At 39.2% G+C, this 26,539-nt stretch overlaps 1 pseudogene; it reads right to left on the reverse strand.

Moving 5' to 3' along the window:
- Positions 1–26,539, reverse strand: part of LOC139713217 (neprilysin-like) — a 68,448-nt pseudogene that overhangs the window by 16,266 nt on the left and 25,643 nt on the right.

Consider the following 26,539-nt stretch of genomic DNA (forward strand, 5'->3'; position numbering starts at 1 on the left):
TTTTACGTGGGCATTGTGCATGACATTGTTGTCTGCAGCACTTAGTTTTTCATTACGCTGATTTGTCAACTAGACTCTTTGAGAAAAAAACAACAACACTCATGTCTTATTTGAATCGGATAACAAAGAAAAAAAAATCACACACACTAGACACACATACACAAACACACACACAAATTCCTTACACAAACATTGGTCTATGGGGCACACCTTTATTCCCTGGTATTGTTATGCGTACGCCATTAGTAGGTTTCTGCACCCTGTACAGGGCTTAAAGGAATACGACCATCATGCATTGTGAGAAACAGTTTTCTCTGTACACCTACTACTCAGGGTTCACAAAAACTCATACAGGACTACAGATGCTAGTCCCTACCGAATCGATGTATCTAGTAGAGTCCGTGGGGTCCATTACAATTCTGTTCGCGAAGATAAAATTCCGGTCGGTCTTCAGTCGTGCTTTGGCCAGAACGTCTGCGAGGCGCCACGAACTGGCGTCGAAGCTACCATCCTCCAGCACGGGCCAGCCATGAAGATATCTGATTAACGCCCTCAACGGTTGGTGTCCGATATCCGTCAACGCGTCTGTGACGACGAACAGATGTCAGATACACTGTATAGTGAAACGAAAGCTAGACGCACATGATGAAAATAGCATCAAACACAAACACAAGCAAATCCGCCGAACTTGAAATACACGTTTTATGCCCAACACAAGAAGTGAAGGTCCACTTGAGTAGATTCACTATAAATGATTGGATATAATCTTGGGAGTTTAATTTCCGTGTTGACAATGATATTGAAAGGGAATCTCTCCCCTAAAATTTAAATTCGAGAGGTGTGAGATCATGTCCTAAGAACTCTAGAGAAAATTCTATCCCATCACAAAAAAAAAAAAAAAAACCTAGAACTGTGAAATATTAATTCTTTATAAATCAGCACGCACTAAGTGCGCGCTGCAATAGTTACAGCCAGATCTGAAAATAGTAGCCGCGCGTAGACCATCGGTGTGTGCACGTTTTCTTCGTTCGCCTCCGTCTGCACACAACTACGAGTATAATTATCGAATATTGTCTATCGGTATCGCCTCATCGAGCCATATGAATCCGCATGAGTAGTGATGCTGCCGCGTTTGCTCGGTCAGTGGCCCGGCGCGGCGAGGCGTGGTAGCACCAACCTAGCTGTGTATGTGGACTTAAGTGCGTTTGCGTGTTATGAGAGTATCGTAGTACACAAGATCGTACAGAAAATTATCGCACTACGCAATCGAATGCAGTCGATAACGCCAGACGACTAATCTTAAGCCCGCCGCACACTACACGATTTTGCCCCGATTCACCGGTCTTAAAGGGGACCTCCGGACTATTTTCAGACTTTTACATTTGAACAACTATAAATTAGTTAAACTGAGTACAGAGTTTCAGAATTTATAGTGATTGGGATGAGGAATGAGAATGTTTTCAAAATCTATAATGAATTGAAATGGAACAAGGATGATGACATGGCAGCCTCACCATAAGAATGCATGAGTTGGGGCTCAAAGAAGCAGAACAAAAGAAAAAGGCATGCATAGATTCTTCACAGGTGAACTTGTTGAGTAAGCCGTATTGTAATGGAATTCCACTGCTACATTTCTGAAATAATATAATGTGAGGCTCTGATGTCATCAACATGGTTCAGTGTAATTTGTTTAAGATTTTCAGTTAATTTGTTTCTCTGCTCAAGAACCACAATAAATTCCACGAATCTGTACATGGAGCTGTCGATTTATGTACTACATAATGTGAAACTATGAAAATCGTCTGGAATGCCCCTTTAAGACCTTAAGACTAGAAATGTGACGTCTTAGTCTTGCCATTTTCAAGTCGTACGACTGGGTCTTAGCGCCAGTCGTAGAGATTTGACATGTTGAATTTCTACGACTGGTCGTAGGCTTTCAGCCATTCACAATGCAGTAAAATGCAAGCGCACGTAGTGCACACTGCGCGCGCTTTACAGTCGGGTCGTATAGTGTGCGGTGTCCGGTCGTACGACTGGTCTTAAGACCACCGTTCTCACCGTGGGAGGGGGGTGTCCCCCCTCCCACGGTGAGAACTTTTTGCATTTTGATGCTGCAAATGGTGCAATTTGATGCATGTTTTTGCGTGTTTTAACGAGTTGAAACAGTTCGACTTGTTTAAGGTTGCAGTATATTTTGATGTAGATTATCATTGAACAATTTGCCTATAATATGGTACAATTTAAATACACTTCTTGTATTACTTCTTTTCACTGAATATCATGAACGCGACTGAACCCGAGCGAGCGGAGCGAGCGGGGGGGGGGGGGGGGGGGAGGGGAGGGTAGGGTGTGGGAGGGGGTGTCCTCCTCCCACGGTAAGAACTTTTTGCATTTTGATGTTGCAAATGTGTGCAAGTAGATGCATGTTTTTGCGTGTTTTATCGACGTGAAACAGTCCCACTGTTTGTTTAAGGTAGCAGTATATTTTTAGTGTAGATTATTATTGAACAATTTGCCTATAAAATGGTATAAGTTAAATACACTTCTTGTATTAATTCTTTTCACTGAATATCATGAACGCGACTGAACCCGAGCGAGCGGAGCGAGTGAAGGGGGAGGGGAGGGGGTGTCCCCCCTCCACGATGAGAACTTTTTGCATTTTGAAGTTGCAAATGGTGCAATTTGATGATGCTTTTTGGCGCGTTTTATCGACGTGAAACAATCCCACTTGTTTAAGGTATATATTTTGATGTAGATTATCATTGAACAATTTGCCTATAAAATGCTATCATTTAAATACGCTTCTTGTATTAATTCTTTTAACTGAATATCATGAACGCGACTGAACCCGAATGAGCGGAGAGAGCGAAGTGGGAGGGGAGGGGTGGTGGGAGGGGGGTTGTCCCCCCTCCCACGGTGAGAACTTTTTGCATTTTGATGTTGCAAATGGTGCAATTTGATGCCTGTTTTTTCGTGTTTTAACGAGTTGAAACAGTCCCACTTGTTTAAAGTTGCAGTATATTTTAGTGTAGATTATTATTGAACAATGTTGCCTATAAATGGTATCATTTAAATAATCTTGTATTAATTCTTACACTGAATATCATGAACACTGTCTGTTCAGCAGTCAAACAGAAAAAGCATGCACACGAGGGTGTAGATAGGCGCATATCCCCTCCCACACGAAGGTGATTTTGCGTTTTCAGACCTGAAATTTAGCGATCTGTTGCAAATTTTTGGTGCAATACTTTTTCATCGAAGTGATAAAATCACGGAATTTAGCTCTTATTCCGAATGTGCACCATCTGTGTGTATGTATAAATTCTAGTGAGGTAGAGTTTAGGGGAAGGGGGATTCCTCCTCCGGCCCGTTCGCGGAGCTTTTGCGTTTTTAGAATTGAAATAAAAGCGATCTGGGTATAGCCACAGTCTACTTCTATGCATGGCGGAAGGGGGGGGGGGAGGGGCGGGCGAGCAGGGAGAAGGCGTGGGCGAGTGTTATCCCCACCCTTCCCCACCCTTGGAGCTTTTGCCTTTTTAAGGTTGAAATTGAGATATCTCGTCTACGCATATTTGATGGAATCAACATTTGGGAAATCACAAACACACACACACACACACACACACACACACACAAACTGATTGGGGGGGGGACTGAGGGAGGAAAGGGTCGATCAAAAGGGGAAATTCCCCTTATACATGAGGGAACCTTGAGTTTTCGGAATATAAGTGATAAGTCTTGTGCACTCAGAATTATTCATAATTTTTTGTAAATATAAAAAGTGTACTAAGCTAGGGAAAGAGGCACAGAGGGGGAGGGTTTGGGAGGGGGTATCCCCCTCCCAAGCACGAGAGATTTTGCATATTTTGAATTGAAATTCAACGATCTGGTGCACACTTTGAGTGAAATATTCAAAAAAATATCTTATTGATGAAAGGTTGCAAAAGAGAACCGCTTCATGTGCATGCATACAGTATACACGCATTTTTTTTCCCGCCTCCCAAATCCCCGGTCCAAATCTTATGGGGGCGATCGCCCCCATCACCCCCCCCCCCCCCCCCCCCCTGGCTACGCCAGTGGTGGCCTTTAGATCAAGGCGCATGTAATTTTGGGCATTTTAGAGATTGCTCTATGTCTCTTTATAATATTGTTATATCTCTGTATGTATGTAACGTTGCACTCGTATGTTTCATAGGGATATTCCCAGTACAATAACCTACAATGTCAGCAGACTAAATTTCTGTGTACAGATATACACTTTAACTACTTTTTTCTTTTAATTTACTTGCCGTCGGGACTTTAAAAAGTAACAGATACACACACAAATAAACAAATACTGTAGCAAAACACAAACAAACAACGACGACAACGTAGCGATGATTAGTGTTTGATTGATCATTTTGTTTGTTTGTCTTCGTTGTTTTCCATTCGGCTGTGATAGTTTGTTCGAACATTTCGGTGTTGTTTGCTTTCTTGCTTGTTTACAAACAAAATGCAGTACAATCTGGATGGCGTGTCGTGAAATAATGAAGTACTGCAAGCCACTGTTTGCAATCCAATTACGGATGTCCGAGTTTCATGAACTTTTGTTCGGTAACACGGACGCCGATTTCGGGGCTGATTTTCGAATACAAGGCGCCACGCCATTAGAATCATAGAATGTAGGTCTGCTACCAGCTTTTATAGAAATTTGAGGGAAGTGCTCCCCTAAAGGGCAATATCACTTGCAAGGTTAGACTTATTGAGCCGCTAAGAAACGGTAGACAGACTTTTGCATCACTTTTGCATCACTGCCCATCGTGTAATTGCTTCCTCCCCGAGGAGGGGGTTATTCAGAATTGACCAAAAACACTTAACAGTCCTTGAAGACAACACGTTCTTTATTATAAAGAGTGCGACTACACTTTTTGATGCTTTCCCTTATGCATTTGTGTGTGTGTGTGTGTGTGTGTGTGTGTGTGTGTTTGTTTGTGTGTGTGATAATTACTTGCTCGTAACTATGCAATCAAAACACACGGACACAAACAAAGAAAGAACAAGAACAATCATACTAATGGACAGATGCAATAACTTAGATTTGTTACTTCAAATGTAGATGTTAACTTATTATGTATTGGCTTTTACGCAGATTGATGTGGAAGCATGAATGCTGGAAATCTTATCACGATCTTTATGGACTTTCTGGCAGTTAGAAGACCCCCCCATTTGGTAATATCTGCTTTAGATTAAAAAAACAACGACAACAACCCAGCTTCATAAGGTTATTCAGAAATAAAAAGAACCTAAACGGACAAATCTTAGAGTGTAGTTTGACAGATCTTCGTCCAGGAGATGTGGTTGATGCACGAATTGTATTATTCGGAGACACTTCATGCTTCTCGAGCCTTCACGTGCTTATTTTTTTTTAATTTTGTTATTATTATTATTTTTTTTTTACAATCAGCCTACCAATGGGTGGATTGTATGAAACCGTTGTCTTTGCATTATTTCCATCAACGTGCTGACTTTGTAAACAGTATGGGATAAATTATGACACCGTCAGGAATTGTCAGGAGTGTTTCTATAAGATAGCCGTTTCATGGAAGTCATTAAAATGGTTGTAAAACAGGTGCGGATCCTCGGGGTTTCTTTCAATGCGCGCAGCCTATAAAACAAACCCCTGCTTACCTTCATCCATGCATGCCTTGTAGAAATTGCGCGCCTTCGTGATTGCCACTGGCTCTATCATCTTCGGCGGCCTCTCGATAATATCTAGGGACAATATTGGGAAAAAAAGGGATGCACAAACAAATCTTTGATTTCTTCATAATCCAGCATTGGCTACGGAATGGTGTTCGATACGATAATCATTCATTTTGCAGTTGCGCGCAAAGGCGAAGTCAAACCATACAATTTTATGTACAATAGAGTATCAATGAATAGATGAATACATAAACCAAACATATAAATGTATATATACAATATATATATATATATATATATATATATATATACACCTTATACAGTGTATGTACAATGTATGGCTAATACTCTACTTAAAGGACAAGTTCACCTTCATAAACATAAGGATTGAGAGAATGTAGCAATATTAGTAGAACACATCATTGAATGTTTGAAGAAAATCGGACAATCCGTTCAAAAGTTATGAATTTTTGAAGTTTTTGTGCAGTAACCACTGGATGAGAAGACTATTGCAGTGTGTGAATAACTTAGATGTCACATGCGTACAACAATATAAGGACAATATAAAGAGAATTTCAAAAAATTCCATCTTTTGAAAAAAGTACACATTCCCCAGACTCGTTACCGACAAATGTTATGGGTAATATTTTCCCCCTGCCTTTAGAAGAGTGGCATGTCAAGTGCTCTTTTATTATGCGAAAAAAGTGAAAATATGTTGAATTTTCTTTACATTTTCTTTATACTGTTGTACGTATATGACTCTCAAGCTGTAGTAGTCTCCTCATCCAGCGGTTCCAACACAAAAATTTAAAAATTCATAACTTTTGCATCGGATTGTCCTCAAACTTTCACTGATGTGTTCTACTAATATTGTTGCATTCTCTCAATCCTTATGTTTATAAAGGTGAACTTGTCCTTTAAACTCATGTAAACTATACTATCGTCATTGTCGATATGGAAGGAAACCAAGATTTCAATGTGGAGTCGATTCATCGTGTAACTTATGTTTTCTATAGAGTTTTTTTGTGGGGGGGGGGTGGTGGGATTTCAATTTTTTATATCATAATTTGTTTTTCTTTTTCAGGAAATAATTATGATATCGATTTAAAAAAAACACATATTAGATACCCAGAGAGCAGCGTAAGGCAACAATTAAAAAAAAAATCAGTAATAATAGATAGATATATAGATTAACTATTTTGACCACGACGTTACGTCAGGGAAAGACGGTACATGTATTAGAATAAAAACAATTATAAGCACACTGACCTTTACACTGAATTTCAAGGTTCTTACGAGTTGTGAGGGAATTGCGTAACTCGCCTCGTCTTCCGGTATGATGTTGGATCTGTGCCAGCCACCACATGCATATTTATAAAAATCGTCGCAGGGGTCCACCGTCGGATCCATATTTGAGATCAACTGAGATGCTACAGACGCAAAAAAAAAAAAAAAATGGTAATGACAAAGTATTATTTCAATTTCATTCATGGCTATACATTCGCGCGTATCATAGTTAATGATTTATGTGACATTTGCTGGAGTTTCAGTGCAATTAAATTTTTTACATCTTCTTTTCTTCTTCTTCATCTTTTCTCTCTAAAACTGTGCACATGGTAAATTCAATGAGTCGCTTTCAGCTACGATGAAACCTTAAAAAAAAAGACATTGTGAATATTTATTACAATAATATTCGTGCATGGTGTACAGTAAAGTTAATGATAGGCAAACTTTACACTTTTTTTCACAACCAGACTGATTTATAACAATGAATCGTATGTTGGAAATTGTCCTGTTTTGGTTCTTTCTGTTCCACATTATATTAATGAGAAAAGGGCACAGTGCCACTGGAGGCTGCGCCGAATCTTCACCGGAATGGAAAACCTTGACTTTAATCATACTGACCTGATTTGACGCAGTTTGCTGTGGTGCATACCCTTGGACATTCTTCTGAACCTGGTAGATAAGGGGGAAATAAAAGATGTGCATTGTATCAAGGAAGATAAAAGTCACAGCATACAATGATTACTTCCGACTTGAAAACTAGTAACCACACTCTCTTGCATCAGAGCCTTATTCGAGTGTATTTACATTCTTTGAAGAAGAAGAAGAAGTTCAATGCAAAATGGGCTAAGCGTCATTTCTAAACATTTGAAATGTGTTTATCTTCAGATAGAGCAAAACAAAACCGTTCCAATGAGACCCCTCTTAAAACACAAAAAGAGAATATTCCAAAAGTTATGATTAAAAATATCACATAGTTAGCTCGATTTCCAATAAAACTCTTCATTGACAAAACTGTCATCCTTGACTGAGATCGTTGTCCCTTTAGTGTGTTTTTTTCTTTCTTTCTTCCGTTTCTCCATTCTTTATTTTCTGTTACTGACGTCTGATTGTATATTGCACGAACTTGTGAGGATGTATCATCTGTGCTAATCTTATGGTTACATTAATTTGGGCTCCATTAAGCAGCACCATGATTGTGCATATAACGGTTGCAATTCGTTCTTCCGAAGATCATTTTCCAAATGTTTGTTATTTCGAAGATTAGTTAATGCGAAAATTGCAACAAAAAAAAAAGAAAAAAAAATTAGCTATCCAAAGGCTTGCTATCCGGAAATTAGATAAGATTCGTAATTCAGAAATTCCGACAGAATAACAATTTTTGTTTTTATTTCGAATTAACGACCGATACCTCGGAAAAAGGAACATTTATTCATTTTCGGACTATTTTTTTTTCGGAATAACGAAATCTGTTCAATTTCCGGATTAACAAACATCTATATAGGTATAGGGAAATTTGTATGTTTTGGAGTAGCGAACCTTATGTCTTTTCCGGTAGAACGAACCTTTAGAATAACTCTATTATCGTTACCCTCCTTCTAACAGGGTCCCGGCCTTTAAAAGTATTGAATAATCTTGAATATAAAATCTCCTGTGGCGCATTAAAGTTGCCAAATAAATTGAATTGCTGTTGAATTAGATTGAGTTTAGTGAGAAATCTTTTTTTTTTTTTTTTGGTTGTTTAATTGGTTGTAAAATATATGTATATAAGGGACAGATATGTCATAAATTGTGCAAAGAGAAAACGAATGTTATACTTGCAAGCCATCAAGATCAATCAGGATTTGATACTAAATCTCCCAATTTAGACGACATGCAATAGCTTCATCAGAGAATTGACATGTAGCATGGCATTTTGACTCAAGCTCATGAACTCGTAGTCTCCTCGTATTGCGAATCAATCTAGGTGAATACGCGAATGTCAAAACTACAGGAAAGTTGAACATATGTTGATCTGCGCGGTACGGAGCAATTTTGCTGGATTCCGTTGACAAATTTCATCGCATATGGAAACTGTCGTCAGAGAAATCCGTGAAATTGTAACGTCTACTTTATGTATGTGTGTGGTGGGGGGGGGGGGGGGGAGTAGGTAAATGCACAGTTGATAGAGATAAAAAAAAAGACAAGGCAGCACTTTTTTTTAACACAAGAAACTGGAATGCACGAGCACAAGTTTGTAGATACGCTGAAGGATGGGCGTCTGTCCGCACCAACCAAACACTTCGCCCTACACACCCGCACGTTCGCTGCCCACCTCTCTTCGTTGGCGGCACGTTCAATAAACAATCTATAGCTTCAGTAAAAATGCTTGTATGCAAGATATAAGGACAGGTGTCGTGGTATCCTGATGTAAACACAGTGAGTTTCATCTCTTGAATGACTGGAAGAGCTGTATATAAGACTGTGACTTTGCATGATCCCCCCCCCCCCCCCCCCACCTACGCGAAATGCTGTCAGCAACAATGATTAAGTGTTTGTTTATCACCAGCGTTTTCACTCTTACCAACGTTCAGCGAAGGGGGATTTATTCTGCAAGTCACGTTTGATATTTGGCGTCTTACAGAGAAACTGTTCTTTAAAGGAACTCATTTCTGCCGTTTGCTGGATTCGTATTTAATTGTACACAGAATAATTTCAGGATAGTAATTGAAACAAATAAGACAGAGAAAGGTTAGACGGTAGAATTTCGATAATCCTAGCAATATTCAGTTTTGTTGTTTTTCATGGCAAATCTTAATTGGGAGGATTCTTGTCTTTCTGTGCTTTTTATTCAAAGATAAGACAAATTCTGAAAGAAAGGTTACATCTTTAATGAAAACAGAAGTTCAAATAGACCATTTTCTGTTAACATTACAATGAAAATGTATTTGAAAAAAATTGCTACAGTGCATCAAGAGATTGATAACCCAAAGGCATATTCTTTTGATACTGACCATGAGTTTGGTGAGAGCTGCATACAGCACAAGCGTAGAAATTTCATGTAGCTATGAATGTGTTGCAAATTAACCTTTCTTCTGCTGCCAGTCGAGAATGCATTTCTCGATAAAATGCATTTTACACACATTTTCAAAGAACATTGCTACGTTGAGTGCTTAACAACAATGCGACTGAAAGTGTCCTTTATTTTGTCGTATGATTTTGAGAATATGAAAACTTCGATGTTTCCGCGTCCCTATTTCCGTCATACTAAAATCTTAATTTTGCAGCTTTATGTCATATGAAATGATATAATTATGTCATATAAAACCATCTCGTTTTCTTATTCTGTATGTTTGTGTGTGTGCATGTGTGTCTGTGTGTGTGTGCTCAGTGTGTCTGTCCAGTTGTTATTTTTTATAATCGATGTACCTGAAATATTTTCTTCGAAGAAATGGGTGTCATGACCTCGCATGTTGTGGTGGCTCTTTCCCTTGCCTGCGAAATCAAAAAGTCGAGTGTAATATTGCTTTATAGTAAACTTTCATATAAGTATAGAGTGTATAATATGAATGCAACAGGCTAGTCTATGAAAGCTAGAAGGCGCTACCAGGGTTCCATTTCATAAAAAGTTGAGACAATAGCAACTCTTGCTGGTATGACATTGTCATGGTAACGACAATAATCCAGCTTCCTGATTGGCTGTTGCTATTGGAAGTTGTCATTCCAGCAAGTGTTGCTATCCTAACATCTTCTTATAAAATGGGGAGCAATAGTGTGAGTTAATGCTCAATTTTTTTTTCAAAGGATGAATAAACGCATGCTTGACAATGCTTTGAAAATCTGTGAAGATCATGGAAACAATAGATTGAATAAACAACATTTCGTGATCTCTATGTCAGAATTACATACATTTTTCTGATCAATGAACATGTTACTATCATCATGAGGCAATAGTGTTGTTGATGGTATCATGCGTGTGAATAGATCATATGGAAGAAAAAAAAAGAGAATGTGAACATCAGCAGTCTACAATGTTCTATCAGCTTAAACTGTAGAGAAAGACATGATGCATGGATCGAGAATTAGTCTATAATGATAGTCATCATGCTTTCCATTTGCCAGCGAAGCAAACGGCAACGTGAATGCAATATTGCAGATGCATGCTATTTAATTCGTATTCTCGTTTGTTTCTTTGTTTTGTTTCTTTTGCTTGATTGTTTGTTAGTTTGTTTGCTTGTGGTTGAGTGTACAGTAGTGTTGTTCTTGTCCTGCGCTTCCTTTTGCCCCTATATTTATGACATCAACAACGACTTAGAGGGCATACGAACTAACACGTGTATTATCTATGAAACTTTTTTTTTTCCAAGTTTCTTCCAAAACCTGTAACTGTCGCTGCCTGGTATTTTGCATATATTTTATCTCCTATGGCGACCAGGGATGACATGTCATAGCGCTTGGTGTCCAGTGGAAAAGGCGCTCTATAAGTGTCTATTATTATTATTACTATTATTATTATTATAAATACTCGGCGATAATACGGTGACGGATGATTTTTTTTTCCCTGCAAGGGCATATCAGACATTACAAGAATAAGTCTAAAGTATTGTTTTTGTCAGATATCAAGGATGTTACCATAATGACCGTTTAGATTAGTTTAAATATCAGTTCTTTTTATTACCATACAGTTGTTATCATTACATTATTTCCAGTATCATACGATCATAACGATTATCAACTATATACCGTCACAGACGGGTAAAAGTGGGATAAATGAAAAATCAAGTGAGCGAGCTTAACTTGAGCATGCACAGATGTCGTAAATCAGGACTTCTGCTTTTCAACTGTTAATTTGTTTGAAATATTCATGACGGATGATGAATGTCCGCATTGATAAATAGCCGGTAATCAATCATGCAGGCCAGTTTTCCCCCTTCCATTCGTCTGCCATTAAGACATAAAGACATTAAGAGGAGAGACAGACAGACAGACAGACAGACAGACAGACAGTCAGACAGATGGAGAAGGAGAGCGAAAGAAAGAGAGAAAAAATAGATGAAAATACATTTCCGTTGCAAGTGTTGCATTTCTTCTCATATAAGCCTAAATCGGAGCGAAAATAAACAAACAAAAATCAAACAAGAACGACACGAGTTTCGGTTAAGTTAACTTATCCCGGATTTCTTAATTGTCTGTTTTCGTTGAAATATCCATCCGATATCCAAATTGTCTTCAAGTATAAAACTATATGAAAGTACCCGTGAAGCGTGCTAATATGTTGATAGATCTGAGCCCCGTTTCATAAAACTTGTTATCAGTGACAAGTTGTTATAGTTGTGGACAAGCTACTGAAATCCTTGCATCTGGTTGGCTGAGAGCAAATTTGTCATATTAATGTGGCAGTTGTCACTGATAACAAGTTTTATGAAACAGGGGCCCGGGTGGAAGTTCAAATACGATGTCGCCTTCTAGACATTGGACGTTTTCCATGTATACGGAGCAATTTTTTGCACTCATTAAGGAATAATGCCTCCGTCGCTTGAAAAAGGTTACGACGTGTTTGTTTAAGTCTGAACACTGCAACTCGATAAAATAAAAAGCCGTTAGCGTGAAATTACCAGCAATGAGAACGACCAAACGAGCCTTCATAGAGACGATTTATCGTGTATCGGATCGGACGAACGATGAAAATGGCGCACTTAACGCATCGTCTGAATTCTAATTGGCTGATATTTTCGCAGACACACGGGTAAACATTTTGTCTCGCTTATCCTCTCGTACAGAAAAATGCACTGACACGAACAATGAGTGCAGACCGTCAGTCGATAGCTGAATGCCGCGAAACCCGGGTCATGACAGTGAAGAAATAGGGCGTTCAGAGGGAGGTATGTTATTATAATTATAGTATATTATGCTGTATGGCCTCACAGGCAGAATGTTGACCCGCTTCGCCTTTGGCATTATGTTTTTGTTTCGTTTTTTTCTCCCGTGTGGGTACATATACAATAACATCCTGATCACCCATGATTGCGCAGATATCAAAAGGAACCGCAAGGATCTGGATGATGCTGTGATGTTAGCTCCTCAACTACTAGAAATTCCAATGGGCCGATTGCACAGCTTCATTACGCCGTCAAAAGTTCATTGCTGGTCAATTGCACAATAACGATTGAGGTCTATCACTGTTCAATTCATGAAACTTTTATCCGGAATCATATAATTAACACCTCGGGTATTGTGAACAATAGTGCATATCTATATACCGCAAAGATGACATACCATCAAACCTTACGAGATGTAGGGAAACTATATACAAAACAAACTACTGTGCTTCAATAATGGACATTACAACGCCTCGATCACACAATGCCTTCAGAGCGGATTCTGCTGACTGTAAAATCATTCCAATCAAGGATAATTTATGTATACTGTTTCAGGTCTCCGATTTTTCCTCATGTCTGAAGACGATATTTGCACGAAAAAACCCCCGCATGGTTCTTTAAGGGTGTGGAGTGGGAGTGTTGGCGGTGGAGGGAGATAAAGACTGGTATCTTTCGGCTTAAATATACTAGTATCCCTTTCTAATCCTCTACTCTACACTCACCTACTCTCTTGCATTTCTTGTTGATGATATTCAGTTATACCTCTTCAATTTTTGAAACCTTCCTTTTCTCCTTCACTCTCTCTTTCTTTGCCTATCCCTCTCTCTGTGCGTCTTTCCTTTCTCTCCGTCTCTCTCTCCTTATCTATCTATCTACATATCTATCTGTCTATCTATCTATCTATCTATCTATCTATCTATCTACTGTATATCAATCTATCTATCCATTTATCTATCTATCTATTTTCTATCTACCTATCTACCTATATATTTAACTATCAACTTCAGGAGTATATATCTATCTATAGTATTTGTCCGTCATTATCTGTTGATGTGTTGTTGTCGTTGTTATTGTTTTTTTGCTCTGTGCAAATTTCTCCCTAGTTCTCTCTCCCCTCTCTTTGCCTTTCCGTTTCTCTTACTCATACGCATTATGCACTTTGTAAAAATCAAAGAAGAAGTTGACACTATAGCAGTAGTGGGCATGACGATGATATGCCTCAAAATGCTGGCAGGAAATCACTCGGCGATGCCCGCATAAAATGACCGCTCTTTTATAGTAAGATGCAGCTAGGGCGTGTAGTATGTCTTTCCAAAAAGGTCAAGATGAGTTTTAGGGGCAACGTGAAGGAGATCGAACCCAGGGGCCACATTTCAAGGGGCTTTCCCCTCATTCAGCTTATCAATCCCCCACCCCTCTCCCTCTCTCCCTCCACTCTTCCTCGCTTCTCGTAATCACATCCTTGATGTGGAGAACTCAGCATCTCGGTGAAATTAAAGCTCGGAGCTATTTCAAGGGGTGCATAACTCTTCTCGGATTATCAGAGGACACGCGTAAAAGAGAGGTACAAACAAGATCACATACATACGGGAAAAGAAATAACACATTCGTGTACTCATCAGAAATATGACTCAAATGACAAAATAGGGTTATGTAAATGCTTTTTGTTTCGTAATTTCTAACATGACTGTCAAAAGGACGTTTTGGCACCCCTCTGACCTTCTGACGTTGTATATGACTCGTTTTTATATGGCTGCTGTGACATCTCGCGAGCGACACAACATTTATCACTGCATGAACAGGATACCGATTTTATTGACTTATTTTTCATTTGACATTGGAAGCTCTAATTGTTGTCATGTTTCAGTTTTCTTACTGAGTCAACGTATGCTGTTTTGTATAAAAGTATAAACATGCGATTGGTGCCTCTCATGTCAAAGAGTATAAATACATGGTTTATCCCATTCATCTAAGTTCCACGCCAGGAGATTCGGTTAATAGGTAATGAGATGCAGTGAGAGAATCATGAGCCAATAAAAACAGAATAAGATTATAATTCGATCAGCATGATTTAAGCCTATAGTTCGCTGGATATTTCTGTTCCTGGACGCAACAACCTATTTGCCTTTACTCTCAGGAAAAAATTGGCGAAAAAATAGATAAATGCATAACGAATTACACATGCAAATTAAGTAGAAAATGCTGTAGCTAGATCATAGATGCTGTCTTCTCCAAACCCAACTTCAGCAGTCTTAGTATGATATTGCGCATTAGCTGGAGAAAGTACAAGGGGTGTTTCCAACTTTAAATCGTTTCACCATGTTCGTTTGAGGCGGAGCCCTAACGCCATTGCGGTCACGTACACGCCGAGTTTACTAAGCCAGGTACTCACACTTTCTCAATCTCAGCCAAGTATCATGCGCAGGCACTTAAGTGAAAATCAATGCCAAGACAGAAAAGGAAAAATAAAGGGAGGGAGGGAGGGAGACACAAAGACGGAGAAGGAGCGAAAAAAGAAAAGGGTCAGAAATTTGGAGGCGAAGGAGAAATGAGAGCGATAAAATGGTAAGTTATTGCCCAGTATCTGATAGATAGGAGAAGCTCCTTATTTGCCACAGTTTAGAGGCTGCAATTATTGCGCACAAATCGTCTGCACATGCGTATGTGTGTGTGTGTGTGTGTGCGTGTGTGTGTGCGTGTGTGTGTGTGCGTGCGTGTGCGTGTGCGGTTGTTTTCGAGTATGTGTGTCAAGAGTAATATAATCAAACCACAAAGCGTAATCGCGCAAGTTGAATTGACTGCTCGCATTGCGTATGAGGATGGTTCGAGCATGGATTTGTCGGAGCGGCACAATGATTATAATATATCCGCCTCCTAAGTGTTTGCGATATAGCTTGGCAGAGCCATATATAATCACTAACATGGAAAGTGATATGTTTAAACATGCAAACATGCATAAATACATGGATAAAGTTAATAGATAGGAAAAAGAGAACGAGAGGAGCACTAGCTGGATAATATCGCAAGTGCAAAAAAAAATCAAAATAGTAAATTGAAAAAACGCAAAAATAAAATCGAATCTCTTCTACCCCTCCAACTCTATTGCTTCTCTTTAAATAATCAAAACACAAGAGCCAATAAACACCAAGGTATCAAGGTTTTGGGGTAAAGTGTATTCACTTTCAAGAATCACTCTCAGTTTAGACTTTGATTAGACTTGACTTCTAAGGATATCACAATATATTAAAAAATCTTTCATTTCTGTTCTTTACCGGGACGTAAAATTCATATGTTTTTCTATTTCTTGGAATCATTTTTCACATTAGATTCTACACTATTCACAATCCCCTCTTCCCTCAAATAAAATCAAAATAAAAAACAACAACAACGACTCTGTAACCATTACAAGGCACAAACATTCAAATAAGTCATGTCGCCGCCCTCTACGATAACGCAACACTGTGCAGCGATACCGTCTGATTATCAACACATTAGGTATGATTGGCACGTGATTCGATGGCGTCTGACCCAGCGCAGACAAGAATCAAATGAGTTATATTAACAAATTCATAACACAACTGTCTGGGAAGTAGGCCCCTGTCGGGTTGCAGTAATGGGGGTTGCTTTGGTCTTACCCGAGTAGCCCTGTATGAAAAGAATGACCACCATGGCTGCGGAGCAGACGACGAGCAGGACTGCTAGAATGATTAGCCTCCTCTCCAGTCGCGTTCTCCGCGTCATCGGGTTCCACATTTTGACTTCCGGCACGCCCTTCTGGTCGCCTTCCACGGGAAATGTGAAGGTCGTGGCCTCTCGCTGGCAGTGACCGTTGCTGAGACTAGGTTTTAGGCATGGTGAGTCCGCAACCGAGTCGGGACTGGGTATTCCGGTCAACGTTTCTCTGCAATGACAAAGTACAAAAATCATCTATCCCACTTTGTGAAAGATAATGAAAAGTAGAGATCATCATAATAATAATGATGGTGATGATGATGATGATGATGATAATGATGATGATGATAATAATAATGATAATAATAATAATAATAATAATAATGATGATAATAATAATAATAATAATAATAATAATAATAATAATAATAATAATAATAACAAGGTCTTATTTATCCAGGGAAGCCTCTTCAGAGTTTCCAACGCTCTACTAAAGGACCCTGCCATTATCATTACCCTAGCGTTGCCAGGTACCCATTCATACACCTGGGTCGAGAGGGACATTGTGGGTAAAAACATTTTGTCCAAGAACGTAAGCACTGGGCGAGAATCGAACTTGAGTCCTCCGATTGGGAGTCGGGAGTCTTATCCACTTGACTGTGCGGCAGCGCTCCCACATATCGTTCTTTTTCCTCATGAAAAAAAATAGTAATATCCCTCTGCATAACGATAAAAAGTTTAGTGAAGCATATAAAGATTTCAATTCTTGATTAAGAATTCAGACTTTGAACTTCTTTTTCGTCGGCGTTTCGCCTCTGTAAGGTGGTTCTAACTGTTGTCCGTGCTAAAGCGTTGATACGGTAGGTTCGAAGATCCTTGGTTTGTACGAGCACGGTCGCTAAGCCCTGCATCCTGCAGCGCTTTCCACAGCCCTAAAGCTCCCTGAACAGCATCGATTTAGTGGAAGCGTTATTGGAGAAACAATACGCATTGGACGTATGAAAATGTAAATACAGACCAAAGTGGCGCAAGGAATTTCTATGCTCAATTAACTTAAACGTTGTCAATCCCTAAAAGATATTTCTTCACAGAAATCGTAGACATTATATAATAATATTTCATTGTACGTGTTTTTGCAGAAAAACCAGATAACCTCAATCTTATCTGACCTTGAAATGCTCTTTTGATTATTGACCAATATCTCTATCATGTGGTGTTTTTATGACAGGTGATGAGATGGGGGCCGGTCATGGAATTCAAAATAACAATCAGCAATATACAATGAGTTTTCATCACCTTTTAATCATGCTGTGACCTACATAACAATACTTTTATTTTTAAAAAAGACTTATATAAGACTTTTATAATGAATATCATGAAGCAAAAACAAATGACACTAATCCTTAGCAGGATATTCTTTTGTGATGGCGGCTCTCTACATTTCATGAGACGAGCTTTAAGGTTGTGCATCCTGCCCGGGAGAGCGTCTCTCGCCTATTAGCTCCGTCTACACACAGCTCGGGTGTCATCGCGGTCTATTAATACGGTCGTGGAGTCCTCCGGGAGATGGCTAAGGGTGTAATCAAACGCCAGGTGGTATCCCATCCAACCCGCAGTACATGATCTTGCCTAATCTTCCATTTGCCTCTTAATATTTCCGTAATCATCCACATTTTTGTTTTCGCGTTGTTTGATGCTAAGAAAATAATTGCCAGTTTGAGGAAGGTTCCCTACAGTGTCGTCCCTCCTGTATGTCTCTTAATAGCAGTGGAATCATCCGTCGCCTAGGTATACTCCCCTGGGGTTTTCCTTGGCACCTTTGCTCGAATGAGAAAAAATGCAGGGATGTTGAAGACGGTTATTACTGAGTACTCTCCGGGTTCATGGAAACAGACGACAGCTATCATCTCACGTTTCCACTGACCTTTGCTTCTAGGGCTAGCCTCACAACGAGAAAAAAGCTCTCTGCACATGTTACATCAGTTGTTTGTTTGTTTGTGTATGTGTGTGTGTGTGTGTATGTGTGTGTGTGCGTGTGTTCGTGTGTGTGTGCGCGTGCGCGCGCGCGTCTGTGTTTGTATAGATAGTGAGTTAGTATCGTGTGTGTGAGTTTTATGTATGCTTATTTATGTCATTGAGTTCTTCTCTACATACCCGGCTTATTCCACAAAAATTATCGAAGAAACAAAGAGAACGATTGACACGACACGGCGTGCGCTTCCTGCCAAAAGCTTTTTTCCTTGTGACACCGTGACACCCCCCCCCCCCCCCCCACATAGCCCCTTTAGAACAACATGGTGGGAAGTTATAACACCTAGGGATAGCTGAACATTACATTTGCATGTTGACGACTCAAGCAATTTTTTCTTCGTCAAAATTCCAGGCCCCAAAGAACGAATTTACTTCTGGACCTCGATCTGACCTCCAGACAACATGGCGTAGCGCCTTAGTGGGATACACACAGGTAGAACAGTAATAAAACAATTGATATGGGACTTAAACAACCCCTGTGTTACAGAATATTTTGCAAATGTTGCTGAGGGAAGTCAGTTTGAAACTTGCACAACGCTATTCCCTATAAAATCCTCAAAGCTATTCAACCCAAACTGTCATCCGCAGCTGTACCAGAGCACAATAAGTCATAGGGATCATCATCATGGCTTCATTCCAGGACGGTCGTGCACTCCAAATCTATTGGAGTCCTAAATGAGTGGAACCAAGTACAATAGGCGAAGGTGGTAGTACTGATGTTGTATACATTGGTTTAATGAACGCTTTTGACACCGTGTGTATTCCTCACCAATGCTTGCTCTGCAATTCGGAGGTGTATGACATTCGGGGTTAAGTGATTGAATGGATTAGATCAATTTTGCATGGAAGACGCCAGAGAGTTAGTCAGTGGTCAGTGGTCAGCAAACTGACTGGTCAGCTGGTCTCTAGTGGAGTACCTCAAGGAGGGTGTATTGGCCCTATTCTGTTTGTCGTGTATGTGAATGACCTCCCAGCATTTATCAGTCTGGCACTATACACTCTTTGCAGACGACACGAAATTGTAGGCCTACGTGCTCTCAGATAAGGTACAGGTAGGAGCTATACTGAGAAGCTAGCTACAAGAGGATTTTAGAAGCACCTGAAATCTTAGGCTGATAAATGCCAGTATGTCATCAAGAAAGGGTCTGACACAGTCGTCTTGGCTGAAAGTTGTTAGGTTGAGAGAGACCCGGGTGTTTTAGTGGACTCTCATTTGACCTTCAAGGACCGCATTTTTCGAGCTTTCGCAAAATCAAATGAGCTGTTAGGACTTGTTAGAAGGTCGTTTGCACATTTGGATATGAACAATGTGAGACTCTTACATGACCTTTAAGACCTACCTCAAAATATAGTCAGGCTGTAAGGTCATCATTCAAGCTACGTGATCAAAGAAGACTTGGAATGTCCAAAGGAGGACCCCACTAAAATGATTCCAGAAATTAGACATGTATCTTACTCTAGACGTCTGCGTCACCTATCCTAACCATCTCTCAGTTACAGGCGAAAAAGAGGGGACATGATTGACGTGTAGAAGTTCTTGCACGGTCACATTATGCTTGACATGTTCTGTCGTAACAGTGATGGGAGAACACGTGGTCATTCCACGAAGCTTAGAAAACGGTATGCTAGATTGGATGTGAAGAAGTAATATTTTGATAACAGAGAGAGTGGTCGATACGTAGAATTCTCTTCCGGGGGGACATTTCATGAAGCATTTTGTCCGACATAATTGTCGGACAAATTTGCTCTCAGCCAATCAGATGCAAGGATTTCAGTAGTTTGTAACGGTTTGTCAGAAAAATATCCAACCAAAGCGCTTCGTGAAAAGCCCCCCAAAAGACATGGTATCAGTATGTTCTGTGAACGCCTTCAAGAAGACGCCAGATGAGCACTGGAAGGGTGTTGCACTTGAAAATAAACAATTGCACTATCGTTTCTTGGTATCCAGTAGCTTGCACCCCTAGCTCCCAGCCATGTCTGTTGGTTTCGTAATTTCAGGATAATGCCATTTTGAGATATGAATTTACTGGAAGGAGAGCACCCTGATCGGGTGAACAGGCCCTGTCACTCACCAGCGTTCTGGAAAAGTAAAATAAGTTCATAGTAGTGAGAAGTAAGTACATAATATTTGCTACTCCAATATTACCCTCACATGGCAAAATCTTGTCAGGGCAGCTCTACGCCTGAGAATAACATCAAGGTACTGTTTACCATTGGGAGCAGTGGTTCAAAGCATGTACGAGTTGTCACATTTGATGAATATATGTTATGTGGGTCAGTTGTATCACAAAACATCCTACCATACAGAAGTTTTGCAATAAAGCCTGAAGAGATATCATTATTTTTCTCGCTAAACTGTAGACAGTTTAGTCCCGACACAGTGTTGATATAACTATTGTTCACATTTTGTATACTTAACTATATTTAAAACTGATTATACTGATTAACTTATTTTTACACTGGTTGTTTCTATCAATAACTCACATTTTGTAACTATTTTGAAGCACCAAAGCTGGGTTTTTGTTTCATCTGCAAATGGTAAATAATGCCTGTAATACATTTGGGCCCCAAGCAAAGTGTACCTCGTGAAATGGCGCTTTGTCAGCTCTGTGTGTGTCACAGACCTTCGGTGCACCCTCTAGTCACTGGGGTACATTTTACTATATAATGAGGATTCTTCAAACTGATGGATATATGATGACCCCGGGGAATGCATCCCTAATAGTATCACAGCTCTTATATCTTTACTTCCACAATGCCCCCTTCACCCCCCCCCCCCCCTCCAATCCCAATTACTTTGATAGCCCCTTACCGTTAGTTATTGAACATAAAGGTGTGATTCCATTCCGGGGGAGGATGATACTACAAGGTTTTTTAACAACACCGGAAATGGTTTCTTTCGTTTCGTTCGGCGAGCCATGCACGGTCGCCAGCTCCGTGCGTTGGTTCTCCGGAGAGACAGTGTCGTGTTGACCTTCGATGTATTGTGCATCTTAATTTGTGCGATTATTATAGGGCACGTCATTTCTTTCCTCCCTATTAATTTCGCAAAACCGGTCCGAGAAGAAGAATTTGTTGAATTGAAATCATTTTGCACATCTCTTCGTATTTTCTGGTGACTTGGGAGAATAGAATATCAAATACCAAGGTCTGCATTGAAAGGTCGAGCTTTTCATTTTTGGCAAGCTTGTGGATTATAGGTTTTCCCTTGCAGATCTCTGTGTGTGAGTTTTTTGTGGTTTTTTGTTTTGTTTTTTGGTGTGGGTGTGTGTGCATGTGTGTGACTGTGACAACATGTATGTATGACAACAGGTACTTTATAGACGTTGTCATTCACGGATATGATAAAAACCCAAAATTTTTATTCATCAAATCATTAAAACATCACTATGCAGACGGACCATCATGACCATACGACCATGACGACAATTACGTAACCTTCAAGACAGCATCACATCTTGTGTACGTAATTGCTGATTTCTCGTAACTACCTAAAACAAACAAGAATTTTTGTTTATAGTTATAATGTATATATATATATATATATATATATATATATATATATATATATATACATATATATACATACATTGAATATTGGCTGTATACAGACCACCCGGCGATGTCTAGCAACCATACAGATGATCGTTAATAAAGAGCCTATACAGGGCGTATCAAAAAGAATGTTACACTTTTGAAAAATTTGTCTAAATTACATTTCAAAATATTTGAAAGATTTTGTCATATTTATGGATGCCCCATAGTCTCATCTATCAAGTGCAATCTACAAAACAAATTTTTGTTCACACTTGGCTGAACACTGACGCCTTTTGTCCAGAGTGTGAAAAATGACTTGCGCCAAATTGAAAGAAGATGGAAAATTCAGCCAGCAGTCCAAATAAGTGCTCCCATTCAAGCAAATTGTTCTTTTGCCTAAAGCTTTGATTATGTTATGATAGTTTGATATTTTTTTGCCAGCTTTATCATAATTTCAATGATTTCATTTCTAAATTAATTGGTGAGAATTAGAGTATGTAATTACTCCAAGATCTTTAAAGCACAGTTTTCACAATACTCGGACACATCAATACCATACGCCAGTTATCCATTAACGTGGTAGTGGTACCAAATTAATGAACATTCAAATCATTCATCCCACTAATCAATCAATTGATTGACCAATTAATCAATTAATCAATCAATCAGTAAATCAATCAATCAATCAATCAACCCATCAATACATGAGTAAAGGGGCTGGTGGTGGAAACAACTGTACAAGGGAAGAGAGCAGTGACCATTTTGGATGAACAAAATACCAAAAACCTAAACAAAACAAAAAACCGAGCCTTTAAGCCACGGGAAGGACGTAATATTCCCTATGTCGATCTGCCACTTTAAACATGCATACAAATTGTGACTGACTGACTGATTGATTGATTAATTGATTGATTGAATGAATGATCGATTGCTTGCTTGCCTGGTTGATTGCTTGATTGATTGATTGGATTGATTGATTGGATTGATTGATTGATAGGATTGATTGATTGATTGATTGATGATTGATTGATTAATATGATTGATTGATTGATTGGGTTGATTGAATGATCTGAGGATGCATTAATTTTGTACTTTTCTTCTTGACTGAGTGACTGGCATGTGGGTTCGATATGTTTGTGCATGATTTGCGATAACTGTGCTTAAAAGATCTTGCTGTTGTTAATCAACCTTCCATAACAGAATGGAATCATTTAAAACGTGACAGAATATCACCAGAAAATTTCTAAACTATCATAACATAATAAAAGCTGTGAGCAACAGAGCAATTTGTTTGAAAGAGAACACTTACGTGGTGTATTTGGACTGCTGGCTGAATTTTCCATCTTCTTTCAATTTGGCGCAAGCCATTTTTCATACTCTGGACAAAGAGCGTCAGTGTTCAGTCAAGCGTGAACAAAAATTTAATTTGTTGATTGCACTTGATAGATGAGACTATTGGGTATCCATGAATATGAAAAAATCTTCCAAATATTTTGAAATGTAATTTAGACAATTTTTTCAAAAGTGTAACGTTTTTTTTGATACGCCCTGTATATACGTTTTTTTTTTTCTCCAAAACTACAATAGGCAACGTATGACATTCTCCGCCAATAACTGCGGCACTTTGCGTTGTTGGTCGACTGCGACGCATACGTGGCAGCCCTTGTTTTCACCTGTTCCAGACGTCTCGTGCCATTTCTTTGACGACCGAGTGTTGCGAAGGTGGTACTTGTCTCATGGCGTGAATGACAAAGTGGGTAATCTTACACATTGGTTCCCCCTTAAGAGCAGTAGGACTCCTTGACAACGAGTCGAAGGTTTTCGAGGATTAATCAGGATCAACTTAGCAACGAAAAGTTCACCGAGTCCACGTGTACATCGTAAAATGTATAAATATATTTTATATATCATATATTCTATCCATTCTCATCTCTCAGACGCCCTGCCACAAAAGGAAAAAAAAGAAGAAAAGAAAATATGTGACATGTTCAAGTAGTTGCAATCTGTAAAGAAATCCACGTCCAATTCTTTTGTTTTTTTGTTATTTTATCCTTGTTCTTTATTTTTTTCCTCTTCGTCCTCTCTTCTCTTTTTCCTATTTTTTCTTCTTCTTTTTCTTTACATCCCCCTGTTGTTCGCAGGTAAATGCTTCATCCTATTTTTTTCCGGTCTTTTGTCATCAGATTCCGCCATATTGTAATACATTTTTCTCATTTTTATAAAAAACCTTTGAAATCGTTATTGTCTTTAACTATCCTTTCTTCTGTCCTTCCTGCCTGTCTTTGATGTTCTTCTTTCTCTATTTCTGTCCATTTGTTTCTGTCTCTTTCACGGTGCAAAAAAAAAAAAGAAGCTGTCTTATGATACTAAATTTTGCTGCAGACGGCGCTTACCAGCAACGGATATCCACGGAGTGAAACCGGGCGTAGAAAATGTCAAGGCGAGTGGTTAATCGAGCATTTAATTATGTCACGCTGGATTGCATCACAACCATGATTGATACAAATGGATTTGTTTCCAGACAATCACTTTATATCAAGGGATGAATTCATCCTTCGGAGACGTTCTGTTTAATTCATAAAGGAAATTGCCTAGATTGGTGCAACAAATTACCCGAAAAAAGCTTGGATGGAATCACATCATTAAACGTGTGATGACGCCAAGAAAACAGCATCATGAGGCGATCTGGCTCAAATAATTGTTAAAACATTTCATTTTCTTTTTAAACATGGAAAAATTGATGCCTGTCCGAATGTTAAAGTCTAAGAATGGTGGAGGAAAATCGAAACTTTCCAACCTTCATGATGGGATGCTTTCATTAAACCGACAGATTGTGTCTCAGTTCTTAATCTCATACCTGTCGTGCCTGTCAAGGTAGTGTAAATTGCACTTTAACTCACGGAGGATGAGTCGATTTTGCTACAACCCACATTTCCCATAGACACCTGCCTGAGTATGGGAATGGCGATGGGGGGGGGGGGGGCACTAGTCTTCAATGGGTTAAAGCATGCATTCTCATGCTTTAGTGGGTGCCTAGTCTTGACAATCAGATATCATTCGAAACATTCCAGTCGAGACAAGTCAAATGCAACAAGATTGGGCTCTTTGCCTATGCTATTACAGGCTTTCAAAATAAAAAGAAACACGCAAACTGGAATAAGCGACGATCTCATCACATTACACACTTACTCTCTCATTAGTAGTACACAAAATGTAATCAAAATCGGGTTTTCGCTAAATGATTTAGCAACGTTACTGCAACTCATTTTTCCAATATGTACTCCTCATCGATGGCCATTACAAGGCACTGCAGTTTAATACAATACGTCTGTGTTTATACAGTTACTTTCATGTTAAAAAAAATATAAGAAAGGGACATTTGGTGACGATTAATGGACTTTTGAATTTAAGATTTTGGGATGATGACATTGTTATTGCTGCCAATTGTGCATGCGGATGAGTATAATTTATGTGGTTGCGGCTAAAATCACTTTCTGACGAACATTATAGGAAACCTTTATATTCCACAAATATCCCATTTCATGTCTGTTTTCGGTAGGCTGTACACGATTCCGTTGCCCTGATTTTATTTCGTTAGCACTGGTTAGATAAGATAAACCTAAGTAGGCCTATTGTGAGGTGTGGAAATAAATTTTAAACTAGGAACTTTTCAACAACTGTTTATTTGTCTTATCACATGGAGAGTTAACAACCAGAACGAATGGGTGCTGTCATTAATGCTTTCAAATCCATGAAATCTGCACAAAACTCAGCACAAGAGAAGGTCACTTGACAGGGAAATAGAAACGTTCCCTGTCTAAAATAAGGCTGCAAATTTAAGAGTTCGATATAAGTTCAGAAACCAACTGGTTTGTGATAACTATTTCTTATTATACGAAGAAGCAATTCACCGTATAAGATTTTTTTTTTAACAAAGGCCTCTCATGAAATACACTTGTTTGTTCACTCTACTAAACGAAATACAAGAAATGAATACAGAACATAATGATTCAAAAAGACTCGTACCTAAAGCAATGAAACGTAGTCTCTTAGACTCGATGGGTTTGCATAAGTGTTTGTTGAAATTCGCTTGCCCCTACTAATGACTGTAATGCCCAGGAGGCTATATTAAAATCTATGTTAGACCACCATCGCAAAATGACTCAAAAAGCCACAGGGGAAAAATACAAGCGATGACGTGGATGTCACACAGTCCTTGCCTATCAATTCTCTTCAACGTAAGTGGTCGAAGAAATGTTTAACATTCGTCTCACAGTTATTAACCTTTACTCCACAAGTTCCCCTAATTCATTTAGAGTGTGTTTACCTGTAAGCATGCATCGATATGAAAGCATCTCAGAGAAGACTACTCCAGTGGAAGGAACACAGTCTCTCATTCGAGCAGGGAACTGACGAGGATAACACAGAACGCATCGCCACGGAGAGGGGCTGGGAGATATAAGTCATATTATAGT

This window comes from Diadema antillarum, unplaced genomic scaffold (assembly GCF_040938485.1).
Source record: "Diadema antillarum isolate AM-2024a unplaced genomic scaffold, OU_Dant_1.0 seq00001926_RagTag, whole genome shotgun sequence".
NCBI lineage: Eukaryota > Metazoa > Echinodermata > Echinoidea > Diadematoida > Diadematidae > Diadema > Diadema antillarum.